This window comes from Rhinoderma darwinii, unplaced genomic scaffold (assembly GCF_050947455.1).
Source record: "Rhinoderma darwinii isolate aRhiDar2 unplaced genomic scaffold, aRhiDar2.hap1 Scaffold_4608, whole genome shotgun sequence".
NCBI lineage: Eukaryota > Metazoa > Chordata > Amphibia > Anura > Rhinodermatidae > Rhinoderma > Rhinoderma darwinii.
In genome coordinates, this window is record NW_027464004.1 from 83,934 (window position 1) to 100,220 (window position 16,287).

The following is a 16,287-nucleotide window of genomic DNA, read 5'->3' on the forward strand; positions in this document are numbered from 1 at the left end:
AGGCAACACTGAGTGACTGACTGAGCCGCACCGTCTTATATAAAGTTCAGACGGAACTTTGCACGTGTCATAGTGGAGCCCTCAGGATTCCAGAGCCAGCTTTCTGACATCATAATGGGGCCTGCCTCAGAGATAGATAAAAGCCTGGGCCCAGGCAGTGTTGGTCAGTGCTGCTCAGCAGGCAGCACTGGACTGGACTGGACTGGATTACAGCTGATACAAGGTGTGAAGGAACAAGGGGTGGCTGTGGGCATGCACTTGCTGCCGCTGCCAGTGTTTATCTGCATGGCAGGAGGGCATTTGGGCGTTGCCAGGAAGGCGTTTTTATGTAGATTCCTCCTCTTTCAGCACTGCATTGTGGTGCAAGCAAAAGAAGCAAATCCTGTGTAGCTTCCTCTCCGGCCTTTATTCACCTCCCTCCCGCTTAGTAGCTGTAAATGTGTGTGAGCCTGCAGGGCCCCATGGAATTGCCTAGGAGTAGGCTGAATCAATCGCTGCAAGGGGTGAACAGCAGTATGGGACAGGCTCGGGCAAGGCAAGGGCCGCTCGGGTTATCGCTTCTCGGCCTTTTGGCTAAGATCAAGTGTAGTATCTGTTCTTATCAGTTTAATATCTGATACGTCCCCTATCTGGGGACCATATATTAAATGGATTTTTAGAACAGGGAGATGGAAATAGAGCTTGCTCTGTCCACTCCACGCATTGACCTGGTATTGCAGTATTTCCAGGACCGGTGCACCCTTCCCTTATGTGTTGACTAAAATCAGATTCCAAAAGTGCTATTTGTGTTTGCTATTGTTTTTGTCTTTCTGATGGGATCTCCCCTTTTAATCCCATTATTTCAACACCTGTTGGACAATGCATTTGTACAGTCATGTGTGATAATGAGCTCATTTATTAAATGCAATTAATTAATACATTGCCACCTCTTGTTGTGTGTGTGTGTGTGTGTGTGTGTGTGTGTGTGTGTGTGTGTGTGTGTGTGTGTGTGTGTGTGTGTGTGTGTGTCTTCTGTGTTTCTGTGTTTCCGGCATTTCACATTGGAACAGCTCATTCACCTTCCTTGTCTTCTCTCCGCCCTCCCTTTTAGGTAGGTTAAAGAGCTGCACCTGAGCCAGCCACTGATTGATTGATGCAGCACCACAGTCAAATAGTGGAGTGGAGTAGGGGGAACAGCAAACAGCCATTAAAGCAGCCCGCCCGCCACAATGGACCTACCTGTGTACACTAGATGGATGTGATGGAATGTACTGTCGTCCCTACATTTCCAAGAAGAAGTAAGAATTGCAGTTGCAACAAACCCTTGCTTGCCTACAAAGAGAGCAGCAATTTGGATTTGTTACTATGTTACCTGGAAGAATAACAAACTGTGCAAGGATGGAGGTTGTAGGAGCAAAGAGAAGTTGTCTGTAAAGTTGGTGGATGCCTATTTTCCATTTTGCAGTCCCTTGTCTCCCTCTTGTGGCCTCCTGGAGGCAAATAAATGTGCAAAAAAAAGACAGCCTGGCGGCCGGCTGTTGCAGTGTTGCCCTCTCAGGCAACACTGAGTGACTGACTGAGCCGCACCGTCTTATATAAAGTTCAGACGGAACTTTGCACGTGTCATAGTGGAGCCCTCAGGATTCCAGAGCCAGCTTTCTGACATCATAATGGGGCCTGCCTCAGAGATAGATAAAAGCCTGGGCCCAGGCAGTGTTGGTCAGTGCTGCTCAGCAGGCAGCACTGGACTGGACTGGACTGGATTACAGCTGATACAAGGTGTGAAGGAACAAGGGGTGGCTGTGGGCATGCACTTGCTGCCGCTGCCAGTGTTTATCTGCATGGCAGGAGGGCATTTGGGCGTTGCCAGGAAGGCGTTTTTATGTAGATTCCTCCTCTTTCAGCACTGCATTGTGGTGCAAGCAAAAGAAGCAAATCCTGTGTAGCTTCCTCTCCGGCCTTTATTCACCTCCCTCCCGCTTAGTAGCTGTAAATGTGTGTGAGCCTGCAGGGCCCCATGGAATTGCCTAGGAGTAGGCTGAATCAATCGCTGCAAGGGGTGAACAGCAGTATGGGACAGGCTCGGGCAAGGCAAGGGCCGCTCGGGTTATCGCTTCTCGGCCTTTTGGCTAAGATCAAGTGTAGTATCTGTTCTTATCAGTTTAATATCTGATACGTCCCCTATCTGGGGACCATATATTAAATGGATTTTTAGAACAGGGAGATGGAAATAGAGCTTGCTCTGTCCACTCCACGCATTGACCTGGTATTGCAGTATTTCCAGGACCGGTGCACCCTTCCCTTATGTGTTGACTAAAATCAGATTCCAAAAGTGCTATTTGTGTTTGCTATTGTTTTTGTCTTTCTGATGGGATCTCCCCTTTTAATCCCATTATTTCAACACCTGTTGGACAATGCATTTGTACAGTCATGTGTGATAATGAGCTCATTTATTAAATGCAATTAATTAATACATTGCCACCTCTTGGTGTGTGTGTGTGTGTGTGTGTGTGTGTGTGTGTGTGTGTGTGTGTGTGTGTGTGTGTGTGTGTGTGTGTGTGTGTCTTCTGTGTTTCTGTGTTTCCGGCATTTCACATTGGAACAGCTCATTCACCTTCCTTGTCTTCTCTCCGCCCTCCCTTTTAGGTAGGTTAAAGAGCTGCACCTGAGCCAGCCACTGATTGATTGATGCAGCACCACAGTCAAATAGTGGAGTGGAGTAGGGGGAACAGCAAACAGCCATTAAAGCAGCCCGCCCGCCACAATGGACCTACCTGTGTACACTAGATGGATGTGATGGAATGTACTGTCGTCCCTACATTTCCAAGAAGAAGTAAGAATTGCAGTTGCAACAAACCCTTGCTTGCCTACAAAGAGAGCAGCAATTTGGATTTGTTACTATGTTACCTGGAAGAATAACAAACTGTGCAAGGATGGAGGTTGTAGGAGCAAAGAGAAGTTGTCTGTAAAGTTGGTGGATGCCTATTTTCCATTTTGCAGTCCCTTGTCTCCCTCTTGTGGCCTCCTGGAGGCAAATAAATGTGCAAAAAAAAGACAGCCTGGCGGCCGGCTGTTGCAGTGTTGCCCTCTCAGGCAACACTGAGTGACTGACTGAGCCGCACCGTCTTATATAAAGTTCAGACGGAACTTTGCACGTGTCATAGTGGAGCCCTCAGGATTCCAGAGCCAGCTTTCTGACATCATAATGGGGCCTGCCTCAGAGATAGATAAAAGCCTGGGCCCAGGCAGTGTTGGTCAGTGCTGCTCAGCAGGCAGCACTGGACTGGACTGGACTGGATTACAGCTGATACAAGGTGTGAAGGAACAAGGGGTGGCTGTGGGCATGCACTTGCTGCCGCTGCCAGTGTTTATCTGCATGGCAGGAGGGCATTTGGGCGTTGCCAGGAAGGCGTTTTTATGTAGATTCCTCCTCTTTCAGCACTGCATTGTGGTGCAAGCAAAAGAAGCAAATCCTGTGTAGCTTCCTCTCCGGCCTTTATTCACCTCCCTCCCGCTTAGTAGCTGTAAATGTGTGTGAGCCTGCAGGGCCCCATGGAATTGCCTAGGAGTAGGCTGAATCAATCGCTGCAAGGGGTGAACAGCAGTATGGGACAGGCTCGGGCAAGGCAAGGGCCGCTCGGGTTATCGCTTCTCGGCCTTTTGGCTAAGATCAAGTGTAGTATCTGTTCTTATCAGTTTAATATCTGATACGTCCCCTATCTGGGGACCATATATTAAATGGATTTTTAGAACAGGGAGATGGAAATAGAGCTTGCTCTGTCCACTCCACGCATTGACCTGGTATTGCAGTATTTCCAGGACCGGTGCACCCTTCCCTTATGTGTTGACTAAAATCAGATTCCAAAAGTGCTATTTGTGTTTGCTATTGTTTTTGTCTTTCTGATGGGATCTCCCCTTTTAATCCCATTATTTCAACACCTGTTGGACAATGCATTTGTACAGTCATGTGTGATAATGAGCTCATTTATTAAATGCAATTAATTAATACATTGCCACCTCTTGTTGTGTGTGTGTGTGTGTGTGTGTGTGTGTGTGTGTGTGTGTGTGTGTGTGTGTGTGTGTGTGTGTGTGTGTCTTCTGTGTTTCTGTGTTTCCGGCATTTCACATTGGAACAGCTCATTCACCTTCCTTGTCTTCTCTCCGCCCTCCCTTTTAGGTAGGTTAAAGAGCTGCACCTGAGCCAGCCACTGATTGATTGATGCAGCACCACAGTCAAATAGTGGAGTGGAGTAGGGGGAACAGCAAACAGCCATTAAAGCAGCCCGCCCGCCACAATGGACCTACCTGTGTACACTAGATGGATGTGATGGAATGTACTGTCGTCCCTACATTTCCAAGAAGAAGTAAGAATTGCAGTTGCAACAAACCCTTGCTTGCCTACAAAGAGAGCAGCAATTTGGATTTGTTACTATGTTACCTGGAAGAATAACAAACTGTGCAAGGATGGAGGTTGTAGGAGCAAAGAGAAGTTGTCTGTAAAGTTGGTGGATGCCTATTTTCCATTTTGCAGTCCCTTGTCTCCCTCTTGTGGCCTCCTGGAGGCAAATAAATGTGCAAAAAAAAGACAGCCTGGCGGCCGGCTGTTGCAGTGTTGCCCTCTCAGGCAACACTGAGTGACTGACTGAGCCGCACCGTCTTATATAAAGTTCAGACGGAACTTTGCACGTGTCATAGTGGAGCCCTCAGGATTCCAGAGCCAGCTTTCTGACATCATAATGGGGCCTGCCTCAGAGATAGATAAAAGCCTGGGCCCAGGCAGTGTTGGTCAGTGCTGCTCAGCAGGCAGCACTGGACTGGACTGGACTGGATTACAGCTGATACAAGGTGTGAAGGAACAAGGGGTGGCTGTGGGCATGCACTTGCTGCCGCTGCCAGTGTTTATCTGCATGGCAGGAGGGCATTTGGGCGTTGCCAGGAAGGCGTTTTTATGTAGATTCCTCCTCTTTCAGCACTGCATTGTGGTGCAAGCAAAAGAAGCAAATCCTGTGTAGCTTCCTCTCCGGCCTTTATTCACCTCCCTCCCGCTTAGTAGCTGTAAATGTGTGTGAGCCTGCAGGGCCCCATGGAATTGCCTAGGAGTAGGCTGAATCAATCGCTGCAAGGGGTGAACAGCAGTATGGGACAGGCTCGGGCAAGGCAAGGGCCGCTCGGGTTATCGCTTCTCGGCCTTTTGGCTAAGATCAAGTGTAGTATCTGTTCTTATCAGTTTAATATCTGATACGTCCCCTATCTGGGGACCATATATTAAATGGATTTTTAGAACAGGGAGATGGAAATAGAGCTTGCTCTGTCCACTCCACGCATTGACCTGGTATTGCAGTATTTCCAGGACCGGTGCACCCTTCCCTTATGTGTTGACTAAAATCAGATTCCAAAAGTGCTATTTGTGTTTGCTATTGTTTTTGTCTTTCTGATGGGATCTCCCCTTTTAATCCCATTATTTCAACACCTGTTGGACAATGCATTTGTACAGTCATGTGTGATAATGAGCTCATTTATTAAATGCAATTAATTAATACATTGCCACCTCTTGTTGTGTGTGTGTGTGTGTGTGTGTGTGTGTGTGTGTGTGTGTGTGTGTGTGTGTGTGTGTGTGTGTGTGTGTGTGTGTCTTCTGTGTTTCTGTGTTTCCGGCATTTCACATTGGAACAGCTCATTCACCTTCCTTGTCTTCTCTCCGCCCTCCCTTTTAGGTAGGTTAAAGAGCTGCACCTGAGCCAGCCACTGATTGATTGATGCAGCACCACAGTCAAATAGTGGAGTGGAGTAGGGGGAACAGCAAACAGCCATTAAAGCAGCCCGCCCGCCACAATGGACCTACCTGTGTACACTAGATGGATGTGATGGAATGTACTGTCGTCCCTACATTTCCAAGAAGAAGTAAGAATTGCAGTTGCAACAAACCCTTGCTTGCCTACAAAGAGAGCAGCAATTTGGATTTGTTACTATGTTACCTGGAAGAATAACAAACTGTGCAAGGATGGAGGTTGTAGGAGCAAAGAGAAGTTGTCTGTAAAGTTGGTGGATGCCTATTTTCCATTTTGCAGTCCCTTGTCTCCCTCTTGTGGCCTCCTGGAGGCAAATAAATGTGCAAAAAAAAGACAGCCTGGCGGCCGGCTGTTGCAGTGTTGCCCTCTCAGGCAACACTGAGTGACTGACTGAGCCGCACCGTCTTATATAAAGTTCAGACGGAACTTTGCACGTGTCATAGTGGAGCCCTCAGGATTCCAGAGCCAGCTTTCTGACATCATAATGGGGCCTGCCTCAGAGATAGATAAAAGCCTGGGCCCAGGCAGTGTTGGTCAGTGCTGCTCAGCAGGCAGCACTGGACTGGACTGGACTGGATTACAGCTGATACAAGGTGTGAAGGAACAAGGGGTGGCTGTGGGCATGCACTTGCTGCCGCTGCCAGTGTTTATCTGCATGGCAGGAGGGCATTTGGGCGTTGCCAGGAAGGCGTTTTTATGTAGATTCCTCCTCTTTCAGCACTGCATTGTGGTGCAAGCAAAAGAAGCAAATCCTGTGTAGCTTCCTCTCCGGCCTTTATTCACCTCCCTCCCGCTTAGTAGCTGTAAATGTGTGTGAGCCTGCAGGGCCCCATGGAATTGCCTAGGAGTAGGCTGAATCAATCGCTGCAAGGGGTGAACAGCAGTATGGGACAGGCTCGGGCAAGGCAAGGGCCGCTCGGGTTATCGCTTCTCGGCCTTTTGGCTAAGATCAAGTGTAGTATCTGTTCTTATCAGTTTAATATCTGATACGTCCCCTATCTGGGGACCATATATTAAATGGATTTTTAGAACAGGGAGATGGAAATAGAGCTTGCTCTGTCCACTCCACGCATTGACCTGGTATTGCAGTATTTCCAGGACCGGTGCACCCTTCCCTTATGTGTTGACTAAAATCAGATTCCAAAAGTGCTATTTGTGTTTGCTATTGTTTTTGTCTTTCTGATGGGATCTCCCCTTTTAATCCCATTATTTCAACACCTGTTGGACAATGCATTTGTACAGTCATGTGTGATAATGAGCTCATTTATTAAATGCAATTAATTAATACATTGCCACCTCTTGTTGTGTGTGTGTGTGTGTGTGTGTGTGTGTGTGTGTGTGTGTGTGTGTGTGTGTGTGTGTGTGTGTGTGTGTGTGTGTCTTCTGTGTTTCTGTGTTTCCGGCATTTCACATTGGAACAGCTCATTCACCTTCCTTGTCTTCTCTCCGCCCTCCCTTTTAGGTAGGTTAAAGAGCTGCACCTGAGCCAGCCACTGATTGATTGATGCAGCACCACAGTCAAATAGTGGAGTGGAGTAGGGGGAACAGCAAACAGCCATTAAAGCAGCCCGCCCGCCACAATGGACCTACCTGTGTACACTAGATGGATGTGATGGAATGTACTGTCGTCCCTACATTTCCAAGAAGAAGTAAGAATTGCAGTTGCAACAAACCCTTGCTTGCCTACAAAGAGAGCAGCAATTTGGATTTGTTACTATGTTACCTGGAAGAATAACAAACTGTGCAAGGATGGAGGTTGTAGGAGCAAAGAGAAGTTGTCTGTAAAGTTGGTGGATGCCTATTTTCCATTTTGCAGTCCCTTGTCTCCCTCTTGTGGCCTCCTGGAGGCAAATAAATGTGCAAAAAAAAGACAGCCTGGCGGCCGGCTGTTGCAGTGTTGCCCTCTCAGGCAACACTGAGTGACTGACTGAGCCGCACCGTCTTATATAAAGTTCAGACGGAACTTTGCACGTGTCATAGTGGAGCCCTCAGGATTCCAGAGCCAGCTTTCTGACATCATAATGGGGCCTGCCTCAGAGATAGATAAAAGCCTGGGCCCAGGCAGTGTTGGTCAGTGCTGCTCAGCAGGCAGCACTGGACTGGACTGGACTGGATTACAGCTGATACAAGGTGTGAAGGAACAAGGGGTGGCTGTGGGCATGCACTTGCTGCCGCTGCCAGTGTTTATCTGCATGGCAGGAGGGCATTTGGGCGTTGCCAGGAAGGCGTTTTTATGTAGATTCCTCCTCTTTCAGCACTGCATTGTGGTGCAAGCAAAAGAAGCAAATCCTGTGTAGCTTCCTCTCCGGCCTTTATTCACCTCCCTCCCGCTTAGTAGCTGTAAATGTGTGTGAGCCTGCAGGGCCCCATGGAATTGCCTAGGAGTAGGCTGAATCAATCGCTGCAAGGGGTGAACAGCAGTATGGGACAGGCTCGGGCAAGGCAAGGGCCGCTCGGGTTATCGCTTCTCGGCCTTCTGGCTGAGATCAAGTGTAGTTCTGATTACTTGTAGTCAGTGCTGCCTGGTCTTGGTTAGGAGGTGCTCAGGTACCCTCTCTCTCGGCCTCGGGGGATCGTCCAGGTTCGCCTGGACTTCACCCCCGTGCTGCTATTTGGGAGAGAGGCTTAGTCCTGAGCAACGAGTTGCGATCCACATATCCCCCGTGTAGGCTTCGGCCGAAAAGGGGAAAAGCTGCGTAGACGTTACGTCACCAACGGGTGGCGTAACTTTCCTTGAAAACCCCTCACCATGGACGAAAGTCCTGGTGAGATACCGGCGTATGCCCGGATAAAGAATACAATCCGTGTAATTGTATCAGAAGAGAAGGCGACGACCTGCGGCCTGAAGTTCTTGGTGGAGACCGTGCTTGTTGGCATTTTCAACATTCAGAAGCGGGAGATATTGGCGGTACAAGACTATCCTAGGAGAAGAACATACGACATAACTTTTGTACAGAATGGAGTGTTCCAAGATCTGCTGGCGGCATACATGGTAAAAAACGATCCGAGACTGGACGGTATTGAATTTTACGAACATGTGTTGGACATCACTAAGATGATTGTGATAAAAATGTACTGCCCGTTTGCTGATTTAAAAGATGTGATGTCCTTTTTATCCCCCTATTTCAAAAGTGTAAAATGTATTGGCAAAATAATGAACGAAGTTGGAGTTTGGACGTCAAAGTGGAGATTTTTAGTAACTTGTTATAGAGATGCCAATACAGCAGGGGGGATAATGTTGCCGCCAGCACGCTTTAAATTAGGTGATATGGCAGGAGATCTTTTTTATACAGGAATGCCTCCATTCTGTAGAAAATGTCAAAAGTACGGTCACACCAAAGAGTTCTGCGAAAGCACCTGTAGGAACTGTGGCAGCTCTGAGCACGAGGCCAAAACTTGCCCTCTGGGGAAAAGGTGTCGTTTTTGCAGCCGAGTTGGTCATCTATATGCTACTTGTCCCCACAGATCGGAACAACCCGAGGTCCGGCCGAGGCGTCCAGAGCAGCCAGCAGGCCAGATCGCCCCCGCACAAGGAGAGGAACCAAGAGGTGAAGAGGCAGATGACATGGACACCTCCAGCAGACCCCCCCAAACAGGTGACCCAAAGGAGCAAAGGCGGTTTAAGAGAAGAGCCAGTGATCAGCGGACGAAAAAGCCCCCTCAGGAAACGGAGGAGATGGGTAGTTCGGATGAAGCTGATCCGCCTGGGCCGCAGGAGGTGCTGGGTCAGCCTGTACCTGAGGCAGAGGACCCGGGCGGAGCGGCAGCAAGGACTAAAAGGCGTAGGGCGTACTCAGAGGTGGCAGCGGGGGTGCCGATGGGAGTACCTGCTAGAGCGAAAGCAGGGAAACCAGTTGACGCGCCCCCGGAAGCACCAGCTGAAGGTCTCCCCCCTTCTCGCCAGTTGGGGGAGACAAGCATAGCTGCCTCTGAGGTGACAGAAGTCCCGGAAACGGCCGCGAGTGCGTTTCCTGCCCCTATCGTAGGGGAGGAGGCTGCCATACAATATGCTCCAGAAACCTTGCCCGTGGAGTCCATCTGGGACCCATTTGCGATAAGTGCCTCAGGTATGGCGGGGGGTCAGCTGTCTGACATGAGTTCCTCTCCAATCTCCTCAAGTTATACAGTCGGTTTGAAGTCGGAGGGCGATGAGAGCTCGAGTGAGGTCTCTGGTAACGCCGAGGACTGCTGAGGCCACCTCGGGTAAGATTACATAAGACTGTCTCTTTTCCCTTTTCCTCATGGCAGAGTTAGGTGGCATTTCCTTAAATGTTAGGAGCGTGCATTCCAAGACGAGAAGAGCTGCCCTGTTTGATTATCTTTCTATTTTTTCCGCCACCGTTTTTTTCCTACAGGAATGCTGTATCCCACATCGCACGAACTACAACAAATATAAGGAAGACTGGAGACTCGGACCTTCAGTGTGGTCCGGGTCTAACGATTCCAGAGCCGCAGGTGTCGCCATTTTATTTAAAGGGAACGTTTTAATTGACAGTTTTAATGAAATTTTACCAGGTAGAATTTTATTGGTCAAAGCTTTTATAGACGGTATTAGATGGCAGTTTTTAAATTTTTATGGGTCCTCGGACAAGAATGAAAGAGCTAGAATGCTAGAGATTTTACCCCTTTTTTTAAACGATTCAGAGCCACTTGTTTTAGCGGGTGATTTTAATTGTATTTTAAAGGGGGAACGCCGGTTCTCTAACTCAGTAAGCAGGAATTATGACAAAACCTCCTCATTATTAAAAGATATAGTTACTGATTTTAAACTTACTGATGTTTTTAAGAAATGTAACAGCAATTTATCTGCAGAGGCCGGCGTCACCTGGAGCAATGTGAACTGTAGCTCCAGGATCGATTTTATATTCTGCTCTTATCAAGTACTGCCTTTTAAATGTGATCTTAATCCCAATGTTTTATCTGATCATAAATTATTGTATTTTAAAGTTAAAAATGATATTGGGAAAAATACTGTCAAAAAAGCCTGGAAAATGAACGTTTCCCTTTTAGATGATCCGCAAATTTTATCTGATTTTATTACCTTTTATAAGGGCTGCAGACGGGTAAGACATCCAAATATGTCCATAGTCTCATGGTGGGAGAAAATAAAAATAAAAATAAGAGACTTTTTCATAAAAATCGGAAGGAGAAAAGCAAAAGAAAAACAGGATTTTTTTGCTAATTTGAATACCCGGCTGCAGACCCAATACAAGTTCAGAGAACAGGGTATGCAGGTGGAGGAGGAGATTATGGAGATTAGGAAGGAGATCTCCCAGTGCCTGGAGCAGAGAGGTAAGGAAATTGTCTTTCGCTCAAAAATGAAACACCTCGAGGAAAATGAGACCTGCTCCAGGTACTTTTTTAAGAAAATTAACGATAAGCATACCCTGTTAGACAATGTTGATGGAGATACAAACACTGACAATATTTTAAAAAAGGTACACAGATTTTATGCGGATCTTTTTAATATAAAGCTTGTTAATGTTGATTTGATGAACGACTCATTGAAGGAGGTTGACGCTGTTTTAAATCCTGTCTCCAAAGATTTTTTATTACAGGATATTACGGAACAGGAGATTTTAGATACCATCAAGAGTTTTAAAACAGGTAAAGTCCCTGGCCCTGATGGTATACCCATAGAGTTTTATGTCACATTTTATGGAGTTTTAAAAGAGGATCTTTATTCCCTTTTTACTCAAGTTTTTAGAACAAAAGCCCTCCCGGGGTCCTGGAAGAAAGGTGAGGTGTCCCTGCTTTATAAAAAGGGGGACAAAACAGATATTAAAAACTGGAGGCCTATCACCTTACTAAACGCAGACTATAAAATAATGGCCAAGATTTGCGCGAATAGACTAAAGGCTGTTATAGAGAAAATCGTCCACTCCAACCAAGTCTGTGGGATACCTGGGAGGAGCATATGGGACAATTTAAACCTTTTAAAAGATGCTATTGGTGATACGAAGGAGAGAAAAGGCAGATTGGCGGTTTTATCCATAGATTTCGAGAAAGCCTTTGATAGAGTATCACATTTTTATCTTTTTAAGGTTTTAGAAAAGATGGGTATACCAGAAGGTTTTTTACAGTCTCTGAAGGCCTTTTATGAAAATTGTACGAGCAAGATTTTAGTAAAGGGTTTTAAGACACAGGACGTCCTTTTAAACTCCGGAGTGAAGCAGGGGTGTCCCTTGTCCCCACTACTTTTTATATGTGCGATCGAGCCTCTACTCTGCAGATTGAGGAATGACAGGCAGATATGTGGAGTCCCCCTGCCGGGCGGGGGGGGACTAGAGGCAAAAGTGGTGGGGTACATGGATGATGTCGCGGTCCTGTGCAGGGACGCCCCGTCACTGCAAAAAGCATTACAACAGATATACCAATTTTGCTGCTCCTCCGGTTTTAAAGTCAATTTTAATAAAAGTAATATTTTAAATATTGGCAATATGATTTTACAGGACATTCCAGTCCCTGTGTCGGAGTCTGTACAGATTTTAGGGGTCTCCTTCAATGAGTCAAACAATGGTTTTATCAGTTGGGACTTGGTGGCACAAAAAGTTAATAAGAAAATTTGTTTATGGAATCTTAGAAAACTGACAATGGAGGGAAAAATTTTAATCACAAAAATGGTGATTTTACCAATTTTATTATATCTAAGTATGGTTTTCCCTCCCCCTGATATTTTATTAAAAAAGATTACCAAGGCATGTTTTACATTTTTATGGAATTCTAGGATGGAGAAGCTCAGGAGAGAAAAAGTGATGTTACCAAAGCTAATGGGTGGTAAAGATTTTCCAAATATAAAAGCATTTCTTTTAATCCATTTTTTTACACTGTGTCTTAATACTGTTTTTAAGGAACACTACTGGTCTTATTTTATCCGTTTTAACACTGGCTATTTTATGAGGAGGTACGGATGGTTCTCTACGGTTTTAAGCTCGCCATATGCTTTTAACCTGCCAGACCAGTATAAGATTTTAGAAAAAATAGTGAACCTTTTTAACCTAAAAGACAAAAGAATAGAAGATGTAAAAAATAGTAAATATGTTTTAAAGGAAATAAAAGAAAATGTTTTAATAGCCCCCATTAGCAATTTTAATGAAAACAAATGCAAAATTATCTGGAGCATGGTTAATGCTAAATTCATTTTTAATTCACAGAAGGATCTGGCCTGGAGCTGCGCCCACGAGTGTCTTCCATGCCGGGCATTCCAGCATCGAAGGGGACTGACCAACTCGGCTGCGTGTCCAAGGGGAGGATGCCGCGATGACGAGACAGTCTTACATCTCTTTTGGCAATGTTATTTTTCACAACTAATATGGACAAAAATCCTCCCCTTGATGAAGAAGATAACCGGAATAAAAAGAATTACAAGTGAAGGCGTATTTTACGGATGTCTGGAGTGCCCAACAAGGACTCAGAAAATTATGGCATGGAAGATTACTAACTGCGTTAAAGCAGCTCTGTGGGCGGCCAGGAATATTCTTTTATTCAAACATGAAATTTTATCTGTGAATGATATTTTAGGAATTTGTTTTTATGAAATGCACAAGTATTATCTTTTAGACAAAAAATTCTCTCCTGTTTTAAGTAGAAAATGGTTTTTTAGCGAATGGAATTCTATAATATGATGCCACCAAGTGCCCTTTTATAAATTGTATGATTTTAATCTGACAATTTGTATTTATTTTTTAACCATTGTTGTAAAATGTGAATCCCTGTAAAAATGTTGAAAAATGTTAATTTATTGTAAAACCTGAAAAATTTTAAATAAACGGTTACCCCCAAAGTTGGGGTAGTCAACTTAAAAAAAATCTGTTCTTATCAGTTTAATATCTGATACGTCCCCTATCTGGGGACCATATATTAAATGGATTTTTAGAACAGGGAGATGGAAATAGAGCTTGCTCTGTCCACTCCACGCATTGACCTGGTATTGCAGTATTTCCAGGACCGGTGCACCCTTCCCTTATGTGTTGACTAAAATCAGATTCCAAAAGTGCTATTTGTGTTTGCTATTGTTTTTGTCTTTCTGATGGGATCTCCCCTTTTAATCCCATTATTTCAACACCTGTTGGACAATGCATTTGTACAGTCATGTGTGATAATGAGCTCATTTATTAAATGCAATTAATTAATACATTGCCACCTCTTGTTGTGTGTGTGTGTGTGTGTGTGTGTGTGTGTGTGTGTGTGTGTGTGTGTGTGTGTGTGTGTGTGTGTGTGTGTGTGTCTTCTGTGTTTCTGTGTTTCCGGCATTTCACATTGGAACAGCTCATTCACCTTCCTTGTCTTCTCTCCGCCCTCCCTTTTAGGTAGGTTAAAGAGCTGCACCTGAGCCAGCCACTGATTGATTGATGCAGCACCACAGTCAAATAGTGGAGTGGAGTAGGGGGAACAGCAAACAGCCATTAAAGCAGCCCGCCCGCCACAATGGACCTACCTGTGTACACTAGATGGATGTGATGGAATGTACTGTCGTCCCTACATTTCCAAGAAGAAGTAAGAATTGCAGTTGCAACAAACCCTTGCTTGCCTACAAAGAGAGCAGCAATTTGGATTTGTTACTATGTTACCTGGAAGAATAACAAACTGTGCAAGGATGGAGGTTGTAGGAGCAAAGAGAAGTTGTCTGTAAAGTTGGTGGATGCCTATTTTCCATTTTGCAGTCCCTTGTCTCCCTCTTGTGGCCTCCTGGAGGCAAATAAATGTGCAAAAAAAAGACAGCCTGGCGGCCGGCTGTTGCAGTGTTGCCCTCTCAGGCAACACTGAGTGACTGACTGAGCCGCACCGTCTTATATAAAGTTCAGACGGAACTTTGCACGTGTCATAGTGGAGCCCTCAGGATTCCAGAGCCAGCTTTCTGACATCATAATGGGGCCTGCCTCAGAGATAGATAAAAGCCTGGGCCCAGGCAGTGTTGGTCAGTGCTGCTCAGCAGGCAGCACTGGACTGGACTGGACTGGATTACAGCTGATACAAGGTGTGAAGGAACAAGGGGTGGCTGTGGGCATGCACTTGCTGCCGCTGCCAGTGTTTATCTGCATGGCAGGAGGGCATTTGGGCGTTGCCAGGAAGGCGTTTTTATGTAGATTCCTCCTCTTTCAGCACTGCATTGTGGTGCAAGCAAAAGAAGCAAATCCTGTGTAGCTTCCTCTCCGGCCTTTATTCACCTCCCTCCCGCTTAGTAGCTGTAAATGTGTGTGAGCCTGCAGGGCCCCATGGAATTGCCTAGGAGTAGGCTGAATCAATCGCTGCAAGGGGTGAACAGCAGTATGGGACAGGCTCGGGCAAGGCAAGGGCCGCTCGGGTTATCGCTTCTCGGCCTTTTGGCTAAGATCAAGTGTAGTATCTGTTCTTATCAGTTTAATATCTGATACGTCCCCTATCTGGGGACCATATATTAAATGGATTTTTAGAACAGGGAGATGGAAATAGAGCTTGCTCTGTCCACTCCACGCATTGACCTGGTATTGCAGTATTTCCAGGACCGGTGCACCCTTCCCTTATGTGTTGACTAAAATCAGATTCCAAAAGTGCTATTTGTGTTTGCTATTGTTTTTGTCTTTCTGATGGGATCTCCCCTTTTAATCCCATTATTTCAACACCTGTTGGACAATGCATTTGTACAGTCATGTGTGATAATGAGCTCATTTATTAAATGCAATTAATTAATACATTGCCACCTCTTGTTGTGTGTGTGTGTGTGTGTGTGTGTGTGTGTGTGTGTGTGTGTGTGTGTGTGTGTGTGTGTGTGTGTGTGTGTCTTCTGTGTTTCTGTGTTTCCGGCATTTCACATTGGAACAGCTCATTCACCTTCCTTGTCTTCTCTCCGCCCTCCCTTTTAGGTAGGTTAAAGAGCTGCACCTGAGCCAGCCACTGATTGATTGATGCAGCACCACAGTCAAATAGTGGAGTGGAGTAGGGGGAACAGCAAACAGCCATTAAAGCAGCCCGCCCGCCACAATGGACCTACCTGTGTACACTAGATGGATGTGATGGAATGTACTGTCGTCCCTACATTTCCAAGAAGAAGTAAGAATTGCAGTTGCAACAAACCCTTGCTTGCCTACAAAGAGAGCAGCAATTTGGATTTGTTACTATGTTACCTGGAAGAATAACAAACTGTGCAAGGATGGAGGTTGTAGGAGCAAAGAGAAGTTGTCTGTAAAGTTGGTGGATGCCTATTTTCCATTTTGCAGTCCCTTGTCTCCCTCTTGTGGCCTCCTGGAGGCAAATAAATGTGCAAAAAAAAGACAGCCTGGCGGCCGGCTGTTGCAGTGTTGCCCTCTCAGGCAACACTGAGTGACTGACTGAGCCGCACCGTCTTATATAAAGTTCAGACGGAACTTTGCACGTGTCATAGTGGAGCCCTCAGGATTCCAGAGCCAGCTTTCTGACATCATAATGGGGCCTGCCTCAGAGATAGATAAAAGCCTGGGCCCAGGCAGTGTTGGTCAGTGCTGCTCAGCAGGCAGCACTGGACTGGACTGGACTGGATTACAGCTGATACAAGGTGTGAAGG

The 16,287-nt window shown here is 45.9% G+C and overlaps 6 non-coding genes and 1 pseudogene across 6 annotated transcripts; all 7 read left to right on the forward strand.

Annotated features, from left to right (window-relative positions):
* Positions 1-553: 553 nt before the first annotated feature.
* On the forward strand, positions 554-744 carry LOC142718123 (U2 spliceosomal RNA). Its single transcript, XR_012872259.1, has one exon. It is a non-coding gene; the product is annotated as a U2 spliceosomal RNA (small nuclear RNA).
* Positions 745-2,088: 1,344 nt separating this feature from the next.
* Positions 2,089-2,279, forward strand: LOC142718124 (U2 spliceosomal RNA). The gene has a single exon (XR_012872260.1). It is a non-coding gene; the product is annotated as a U2 spliceosomal RNA (small nuclear RNA).
* A 1,344-nt stretch (positions 2,280-3,623) lies between these two features.
* On the forward strand, positions 3,624-3,814 carry LOC142718125 (U2 spliceosomal RNA). The gene has a single exon (XR_012872261.1). It is a non-coding gene; the product is annotated as a U2 spliceosomal RNA (small nuclear RNA).
* Positions 3,815-5,154: 1,340 nt separating this feature from the next.
* On the forward strand, positions 5,155-5,345 carry LOC142718126 (U2 spliceosomal RNA). The gene has a single exon (XR_012872263.1). It is a non-coding gene; the product is annotated as a U2 spliceosomal RNA (small nuclear RNA).
* A 1,346-nt stretch (positions 5,346-6,691) lies between these two features.
* LOC142718127 (U2 spliceosomal RNA) lies at positions 6,692-6,882 on the forward strand. The gene has a single exon (XR_012872264.1). It is a non-coding gene; the product is annotated as a U2 spliceosomal RNA (small nuclear RNA).
* Positions 6,883-13,548: 6,666 nt separating this feature from the next.
* LOC142718134 (U2 spliceosomal RNA) lies at positions 13,549-13,729 on the forward strand (annotated as a pseudogene).
* Positions 13,730-15,075: 1,346 nt separating this feature from the next.
* On the forward strand, positions 15,076-15,266 carry LOC142718128 (U2 spliceosomal RNA). Its single transcript, XR_012872265.1, has one exon. It is a non-coding gene; the product is annotated as a U2 spliceosomal RNA (small nuclear RNA).
* Positions 15,267-16,287: the final 1,021 nt, after the last annotated feature.